At 40.5% G+C, this 9,857-nt stretch overlaps 1 pseudogene; it reads left to right on the top strand.

Moving 5' to 3' along the window:
* The first annotated feature begins 287 nt into the window (after window positions 1-287).
* Window positions 288-1,782, top strand: LOC126514174 (MICOS complex subunit Mic60-like; annotated as a pseudogene).
* The last annotated feature ends 8,075 nt before the right edge of the window (window positions 1,783-9,857 follow it).

Genomic DNA, 9,857 nt, shown 5'->3' with positions numbered 1-9,857 from the left:
ATGGTTCCCATTTCTGAACCTTATACTGTCTGTCATCAAAGAAGCTGGTTCAGTCTAGTCCACTAAAAATCTGCAATGTATCATAGATGATGAAGGACTCCTAACTGCCTGTTTACAAACTCTGGAACAGAAGAGAAACACTTCAGATTCATCAGGTAACACTCTTCCAATCCCAGCCCTTATGCTTCATCATGACGATGCTATAAAACAAAACAACAAAACAGTTTCTCTGATGTTAATGAAAGAAAACCTCAGTTCTAGTCAAAATCTTAGAAGACACTGTTATTATGCCCATCTCTCTGCAGGCTACTGCAGCCAAGAACTCTGCAGTTCAGGTCATCAGTGCATACTCCAACCTACTGAAAATAGCCACGTACAATCCTCATATTACAGGTAAGTGGTTGGCACAGTGGCCTATAGTGGAGAGTGTATTGATGGAACAAAGAAGAAAGGCAGTCAATGAAGCTTGATGATGCCATTTTAAAACTAAAAGAAAGATAGAGAAGGTGAAAAGTATGAAGCTCATATAATTGTCCCAGAGGGGATACTTTACAATGTTATAGTTCATCTGGATAATGCAGTCATAAAGATTCAGGTTTCTCAGTAGGATGCTCTCAGCATCATGAACTTTTGGTTCAAGGAAGAGATTGATTTAGAAAAGAGCTTTGCAATATCACTTCAGATGTCACTCCTAGATGGAAATGGATGAGTATTTGTGACCTAGTCAACCAGCTCTCTACCAATGACCCTATTATTCATAGCTATTGCAGTATCCACTGGCTCCACAGAGTGCTAGTGCAGCAGAAAGCCTAACAGCAATTGAGCTAGCCTTGGGAAGGCAGCAGCAATAACAAAAGCAGAACTTTGATTCTTCAGAGGCAAAGGCATTGGAGCAGCACAGAAATGAAACACAGACAGCAGGACTGAAAGTAGAGGAGGTCAGAGATGATGAGGATAATGAATTGTAGACCCAGCTTCACTGCTAAGCAGATGTCCATACTGATCATTTATGAGATATCCTCACAGTACAATAATAGGAATTGAAATGTGAATTTGAGCGTGGCCTGTCTGAGAAAAATCTCTGAGCAAGAATTAAAGTTTCATTGTCACAGACAGGAACGAGTTGACAACTTTAATCTGGACATGAACACTGACTTTGCCAGGCTGTGTAGAGTCTGTTCAGAGTTGTGCAGTCACTGAAGAAGCATCCAGAAACGCCTACCAGCTCTGACATTGATTGGAGGCATTAAAGTACAGTATGAAAAGCTTATCTTCAGAAACACCTCATATCCCATTGGGGAATACAACTGAGTCAACTGTTCTGATAATGAATTTTCCAGGCTTTAACTGCAGCCATTGCCCTAGAGAACTTGACACTGTGTACAACACGCAGGACCTCAAAGGCTGTTTCTATGCTGTTCAAAAATTAGCCTGTAGAATAGCACTGATTGAGGAAACCTGAAATAGCGTGTATCAAGACTTCCTCTTCTACTTGCAGTCCCTACTTCAGCTACCACCTAAACAATGAAAGCCACTGCAGGGCTCTACCCTAAAGATATAAACACATCTACATTTCTCTCGTATTCCTCCTATTGCATTGAGCATGATGGCCTGGAAACGACAGTTAAGTTTGTCAGTCAGCTAAAAGAGGAGTCCAGAAGAGTGGCAGAGGACTGGTTGAAGGAGGCCTGAAGAACCCTAGGAACTAAACAGCTGGTGACGATCTTGACTGCATAGGCCAGTGCTGTGGAAATAGGAACCACCTAAGTGCAGCAAGAGTAAGGCCTTGGAGGAGTTGTGTACTGTCATATTTCACATCAAAGGAAATAAGCATTGGTATCTGCAGGGTTTGCAACAAGGGTCCCAGAATTGTCTAGAACAGAGCAGGTTTCAAGTTCTGTGTAAGATGTTAACACCTCTTATATTTATATTCTTTTCATTGCTACCATGCCAATGAAGTAACTCCAGGAGGCTTTATTTGCAACTTGGGTAACAATTTCTATTTTTCCGGTTTTTACTGATCAGGATTGTGGTTCACTCAGAATAATGTTTGATGATTACTATTGATTATGCCCTCAAAGCAAACCGAATAAAGCAACAAAATAAAAATAAATTTAGTTCCAAGTTTTGCACTTGTATATATTTCCAGTAGAGCATTGTTGGAGGGAGGTCTGCTTGTTCTTCCCAGCCACCTGGCTATCTTAGATCTGAAATAATCACACAGAAGTTATATTATTTAAAACACTGCTTAGCCCATTAGCCCTAACTTCTTATTGGCTGACTCTTACAAATGAATTTTACCCATTTCTATTAATCTATGTATTGCCATATGGCTGTGGCTTACTGGGTAATGTTTCCAGTGTCTATCTCCGATGGCTCCCTGGCTTCTCTGACTCGCCCTTCTTCTTCCCAGCATTCTGTTTTCTTTTCCCCACCTAGCTCTGTTCCCCCATGACTCTGCTATAGGCCCAAAGCAATTCCTTTATTCATTAACCAATAAAAGCAAAACATAGACAGAAGGACCTCCCACACCAGAGCATATTGCCCTACCTCTTCCCACTGTTCTCCCTCCCTCACCATTCTTGTCTTTAGTGTTCTGTATCCTTAGTAGCATTTTCTTCTATTTCCATGGCTTCTAATTTTTAGGTGGTTTTATATTTCTATGAATCTTAGAAGAACATATTATTTTTTTCTGAGATTGGCCTGAGTCACTTATCATCCAAAAGGCCTGATTTAAGGGTCCATGATAAAGCAAGACAGAGGTGCCTTGACATGCACACAAACAAGGTAGTTTGAACCTGTACAACAAAGAGGATAGAAGGTACTGGAATAAAACAGTGGATTATTTATTATAGCCAAAAGTAAGAATGTTAGAGAGACCAGGAAAGATTCTCCTAGAGACCTTCCGTAGCAAGCCTATTCTTGTTAACACATTCATTTTCTTATAGTGATACCATCCTTCTTCGGGATTTCAAAAGTGTGTTGAAATAAAATCATTTTGGAAACTTATTTATTTATACACTTATTTAGTTGTTTGTTTATTAATATGTATGTGGGGTGACACATGTGCTACAGAAAACATGTATCTATATATCAGAAGACAAATTTCATAACTTGGTTCTCTCTCCTTCTACCTTATTTTGAGGTAAAATCTCTTTCAATCCTTTTTTATAAAGATATTTTAACTGAGTCTTTGGGAATTTCTTTTTTTCTTTTTTTTTTAATTTATTTATTCATTTATTAAAGATTTCTGTCTCTTCCCCACCGCCGCCTCCCCTTTCCCTCCTCCTCCCCCAATCAAGTCCCCCTCCCTCGTCAGCCCAAAAAGCAATCAGGGTTCTCTGCCCTGTGGGAAGTCCAAGGACCACCCACCTCCATCCAGGTCTAGTAAGGTGAGCATCCACGAAACTGCCTAGGCTCCCACGAAACCAATAGGTCCAGTAGAATCAAAAACCCGTTGCCATTGTTCTTGAGGTCTCAGTAGTCCTCCTTGTCCACTATGTTCAGCGAGACCAGTTTTGACCCAGGCTTTTTCAGACCCAGGCCAGCTGGCCTTGGTGAGTTCCTGATAGAACATCCCCATTGTCTCAGTGTATGGGTGCACCCCTCGCGGTCCTGAGTTCCTTGCTTGTGCTCTCTCTCCTTCTGGGAATTTCATATGATGCACCCCAATCCCACTCATTTCCAAGTCCTTCTATGTCTGCTATCCATCCTGTAGCCTCCCCTACCAAAAGAAAAGAAAGAAAAATAAGGAAAGGAACCCACTTCACTCCTCTGACTTGCCTGCCTCTCCATCACATATTCATTCATCTTAGTGGTTTTGGGATCTTCGGTGTGTCGGTGTGTCATGTAGTATACCCTTTTGCCCAAAAAACGTTTCAGCTGCAAATGTCCATTGCAATGAATTATTGATATGGTTCAGGGCCTCTGGATTCTGCAACACCATCAATACTGGAACTTACCAAAACTCCTCTTGGATAACCTGCTGTTAGCCATCGAGATCCTGAGGCTGTGGTTTTTCATAAACAGTCTCTATACACATTCCAGTGGGTCATAGCTGGGGTAGGTGTTGGGGTAGGCCAACTCAAATATCTAGATGTGGGCTAGATGTAGCAGAGTTGCAGTTGGTCCTCTGCTACAAGATACCCCTTCCACCAGGAGAGGGTCAGGGCCAGCTCTCCTGGGCCCTTGTTACCCCTGAAGCCAACTTACTGCAGCCTGCAAGGGCCAGGGTCAGCCTCATCAAGGCATGTGACCAACTCTCCCAGGACCAGGAAAGGGTACAGGGGGTTGAGGAAGCATTCTCACTCTAACCATCAGATATCAGAATTGCTTTAGGTTGCTTACCACTATCATCCACATCACCTTTGGTGGTAACACAGACACAGGCTGTAGTAGGGACATGGACCCAGATGTGACCCTCAGAAGCAGCCCAGGCCCAGTCATCCTATGGTTTCAGGTGGAAGTGCAGGCCTACTGAGAGGCCTGCTCTTTTTTTTATGGGAAACAGCAAAGGAAGAGGAGTTTATCTGTAGGAGAGGGAAGGTGGGTGATGGCAGAAAGAGCTAGAAAGAGTGGAAGGAGGGGAAACTGTCATTGGGATGAAATGTATGAGAAAAGAATAAAAGTTAAAAACATAATTGAGGTGCACCCACCCACGGAGACAGTGGGGCTGATCTATTGGGGAGCTCACCAAGGCCAGCTGGTCTGTGACTGAAAAAGCATGGGATAAAATCGGACTCTCTGAATATGGCAAACAATGAGGGCTGCCCAGAAGCCAAGGACAATGGCACTGGGTTTTGATCCTACTTCATGTTCTGGCTTTCTGGGAGCCTAGCCAGTTTGGATGTTCACCTTCCTAGACCAGGATGGAAGGGGGAGGACTTTGGACTTTCCACAGGGCAGGGAACCCTGACTGCTCTTCAGACTGGAGAGGGAGGGGGAGAGGGGTGGGGGAAGGGGAGAAGCATGGGAGGAGGGGGAGGGAATAGGGAGACGGGGAGGGAAATGGGAAGTGGGGAGGAAGCAGAAATTTTTTTTCAATTAAAAAAAGGGGAAAAAACATAATTGAATCCTAATCTATCTATTTATCTATCTATCTATCTATCTATCTATCTATCTATCTATCTATATACTTATTCTTTGAGAATTTTGATATATAAACAAAGAATTTTGATTTTATCCAGCAGACACTCCTCCCTAAATTTTCCTAGACATATTATACACCATGTTTTTCTTCTAACCAGGTCTGCCATTCTTTTTTAACCTACTTGGTCTAATCAGTGTTTCTAATATGTGCCTAGGTGTGGGTTCATCTCCTGGATCATCAACAACCTAGCAGAGGCCATATACCCGAGGAAAATTGATTCTTCAACTTCAACATATTATCTAGCAAAGCTCCTCATCTAAGGTGGAGCTCTTAATAAGCTGATCCTCTGTTTGTGTTGAAGTTTGTATTGACTTGATTTAATGCAAGCAACTATAGTCACTTTGTGTTCATGTGTGCAACAGTATTGCTGTGCCCAGAAAGCACTGATTTTTAGCAATCCTCCCAACCTGTGGCTCTTGCTATCTTTCTGCTCCATCTCTTTTGCAAATATTAAGCCTTTTTGGTAGGTTAATATGATACAGGTGTCCCATGTAGAGGTGAAAGTTCTACAATCGCTTCTCTGTAACTTGTCCAGTTTCGGATCTTTGCATCAACCACTGCCTTCTCCAAAAATAAGTTTTTCTAATGAAAGGTCAAAGCATCATGCATCCATTGGTATAAAGATACATAATTAGACAACAGTTTGATAACTATGTCCATTTAACAAAATAATGGAATTTGTTTAACTTTTAAGACCTGTTACCTCTCCCACCGCAGGTTCGTGGCAGTTGATATGAGTTTTATTCTGTGGAGTGGGTCAAAATTTCACAATCTACAATAATGACTGACCTGCCAAGATTGCTATTGGTTTCCTGGGTAACATCTATTGCATTGGGCAATCTTGGCAGGTCAGTCATTATTTAGATTGTAAGAATCACAGCTGGGTGATAGGTTTCTCCTACAATAGCCTGCATAGAAACTTTCAGAGCTTTGGATACTAGTTAGTAATTTCATATGTCTGTACCAGCTTCATTTAACCATGTCTGTTATTCAAGTATGTGATATTTCTATCCAGTAGTAATTAATCAAGAGCAGTGATAGTGTCCTGTATTGTTTTGGTAATCTATGGGACCCTAGTCTCCAGACCACGAACTGTAAGGGAAATATCCCACACCTGGCACTAGGCTTTATATTTGGAAACCCATGCATCTATATCAGGTCATCTCTCTCCATACCTCTATCTGGATGTCCCTCTGTCTCTGTGTCTATGTCTCTGTCTTTCCCTGTTTCTATGTTCCTCTGTGTGTCTGCATGTATCTGTATGTTCTTTGTTCAGTTGCCTTATTACTGTAAAAATTCTGGAACATACTTGACTCATTTTCAGCTTTTAATGTGAGTTCCAGGGATCAAACTCAAGTCAATGTCTCATCAATTTGCATACTGTCAAGTATTACAATTCACTATTTATAGTTAATTTTGTCATTATTTAAACTATAGGAACAAAGTGACTACTTTCTTTTATTTAACTTTTTAATTTTCTTTTCTTTTTTTTTCTTTATTTTACATTCCAACCACAGTTCTCCCTCCCACCCCTCTTCCTGGCTCCACTTCTCCTTACCTCCAGCTCATTCCCCATCCACTCCTTCCAATGTGTAAGGACTACCAAAGGAAGTCAACAAAGTCTGGCACATTAAATTAGGGCAGGGCCAAGATCCCCTCCCTTGCATTAAGGCTGAACTTGTCAATTCCATCATAGGGAATAGGCTCCAACAAGCTAGTTCACACACCAGAGATGAATCTTGATCCTACTGCAAGGTATCTCACAGATAGTCCAAGCTTCACCACTGTCTCCCATATATGGGGACCTAGTTTAGTCCTATGGAGGCTCCACAGCTCTCAGTTCATGAGTTTCTAGAAACTTGGTTCAGTTGTCTTTGTAGATTTCTCCATCATGATCTTGACCTCCCTGACTCATATATTTCCTCCTCCCTTCCTTGATTGAATTTCTGGAGCTCGGCCTTGTGCTTGGTTCTCTGCATCTGTTTCCATTAATTCCTGGATGAAGGCTTGATGATTAATAGTTAGGTTTCACCAATCTGATTACAGGGGAAGGTCAGTTCAAGTACCCTCTCCACTGTTGCCAGGAATCTTAGCTGAGATCATCCTTGTAAATTCTTGGCTATTTCCCTAACACCAAGTTTCTCCCAAAAACCATAACACAGACAATAGATAATACATACCAGTATGTATTTTTAACAAACAAAATAGTTTTCCTAATTTTCTGTATTTTTCAGGTTAAAAAGTTGGCATTTTAATAAAATAGAAATGATTTGTTATCATGATTTTATTCATTATATCATAAATGTATGATTTTCCCCAAAGGTGCTAGTATTTTGGGTCCCATACTGTGACAGCTTGGAAATCAGTTATGACAGATCTGTGTGACGGGGTCCCTGATACTTTCCACATAGTTTTACTTCCCTAACACACATTTACAGGATTTCTATCAGTTAAGTATATACATGTCACTATTTCTGTTAAACAAATAGAAAAGATGTGAAAAATAAAAACGTCAGTTTTTGCCTGAGTCAGTAATATTTCCAAGGGCCCTTCCCCTGACACTCACCTTTGCAGTCATATCTTGGAGACTAAGGAAGCAAATAGTCCCTGCTGCATGGTGCATTGCCAGTGAACCTGAAGGTGGATTGTCTGACTATGTAAGACCTGTAATATGAGATAGTCAAATTTTGGTGTTAAACTATTTTGACTTCTTTAGAATTTATTGCAGTGTATATTAGCTTCTCATGGTAGGTTTGAGGAATTCTTAATCTTATGGTTCTGATAATGATAGTGTTCAAATAAAGCATTTAATCTATTAAATTTAAGTGTGATGTCTCAGTAATTTTCCATAAAAGAATTCAAACTTTAGACTCATATTTCCCATTAATCCTCTTTGGAATTGAACACAACTAGAAATAAAGAGAAATAATTGATCTTAAGATAGAAATACATAAACTGGTGAAACATGATTGTAGTGCCTGCCTACAATCATGACATCTGAAAAGCAGAGGCAGGAGAAATAAGAATTCACTGCTTTCTCAGCTACTTAATAAATTCAAAGCGGACATGGTGTATAGATACTGTCTCATATAAACAACAACCAAGAACATTTAAAAAATAAGACTACATATTCATATGCCATATATGTATTATTTTTATTTTCTCTGTAAATTTAGAATTTTTTCTTTTAACATTTTTATTAATTCTCCAAAAATTGTATACAATCTGAACTTGATCATTTTCATTTCCACTGACCTCAAGTCCTGCCTTAGCCTTGACCTTGCTTTCATTTGTATGTAAATAGGTTAGTTGGCCAAAGACAGGAATTTTATTCTTTGTTTATTTTCACAGGATTTTTTTTTCTAACAAAAATGGAACTGACTTATTTACCTCCTTCCTCTAAGCCTTCCCATGATGCAGTTTCTCCTATTCCAATTCATGTGCTTGTTTTCTTTGCTTCCCCTTTCCATTTTGTTTACCTCTTTCCACTTTAAAAGCTTATTGGTGTTGTCTTTACTGAGATTTTGTTTAGGCAGCTATATTGTTTGGTTACTATGGATGGAAAGTCACTGATACTTTTAGGAGACACAGTCACAGATGTCACCCTCACTGATTCTTACAATCTTTCTGCGTCTATTTCTGTGATGTTCCCTGAGCCTTAGTTGCAGGAACTATGTTGTAGATGTACCCATTAGAATTGAACACTCTCAGGTAAGTTGCTTTCTTCATTTTTAAGAGTTATAACTTTCTATTGCATTCTATTGCAGAGAGAAGCTTCTGTGATAGTGGAAACTTACCTGTTGGTGTAAAAATAAGTCATTAGGAGCCAGTTAAGAATTATGCAGGTTTAGTAAATTGATGTTAGTAGGTTTTCGTCTAGGATTCACGTCACTATTCTCAGCCAGTGCATGTTAGTATACAAGACTTCCCTCCTGAAGAGAAAGCCTAAGTCCAAATAGATATGAGGGCCATTATTGCAAAATTAATTATTTCTTGACCTGCATGTCATTGTTGTGGTTCATATGTGTGACACCTTCACAGAACTACTATTTATTTCTCTCTCTTGGCAGTTCGCATAGCACCTTGTAGTATGATATATACTGGTCCTTAAAGGGAAGAATTTCATGTTAGATTTTGCTTTGATCCTCCAAGTCTTATGTCCTAAGTGTATGGTGTCTTCAGCAATGAGTGCCTATCTTAAACTTCTAGTAGACAGTCATTGGCAATAAAAACAGACTAGATTTGTTTTTTGAAGAGTCCTCAGACTCTTGGTGGGTGGAGAGGATTGTCAGCCCAAGTGATGTAACTTCATTTAAACTATATGTACATACTCAAGTGTTTAACTATATCATGTGTACCTGTATGCAAATAAAAAAGTTAAATGGCGCCAGAGCAGTGAGCCTCAAGGTCCCCAGTAAGAGAGCACCCTCAGCCTGGGCTCCAGGGGCTCCTGTGTTCTCCTGGATCCTGCACTGCCTGCCCCGTCCTTCCTTCTGTCCCTGGATCACTGGACTACCAGGCGGCCCTGTTTAGGTGCTGAAGAGTTCCATCTGGACGGCCTGCATTCTCGGCAAGGTCCTTTGCTCAGGAACAGTTTTCTGCTCCTACACTAAGGCTTCCAACCAAGAGCAGTGAGTGCCTGCCTACATGTCAGGCCTCAAAGACCACTGAAAGGGAGCACGCGCACCTTCAACTTGTGAGGCAGGGT

The sequence above is a fragment of the Alexandromys fortis genome, unplaced genomic scaffold, assembly GCF_014885135.2.
Source record: "Alexandromys fortis isolate MF-2015 unplaced genomic scaffold, M_Fortis_MF-2015_v1.1 scaffold_126, whole genome shotgun sequence".
NCBI classification, from domain to species: Eukaryota; Metazoa; Chordata; class Mammalia; order Rodentia; family Cricetidae; genus Alexandromys; species Alexandromys fortis.
This window is presented reverse-complemented; position numbering and strand designations above follow the sequence as displayed.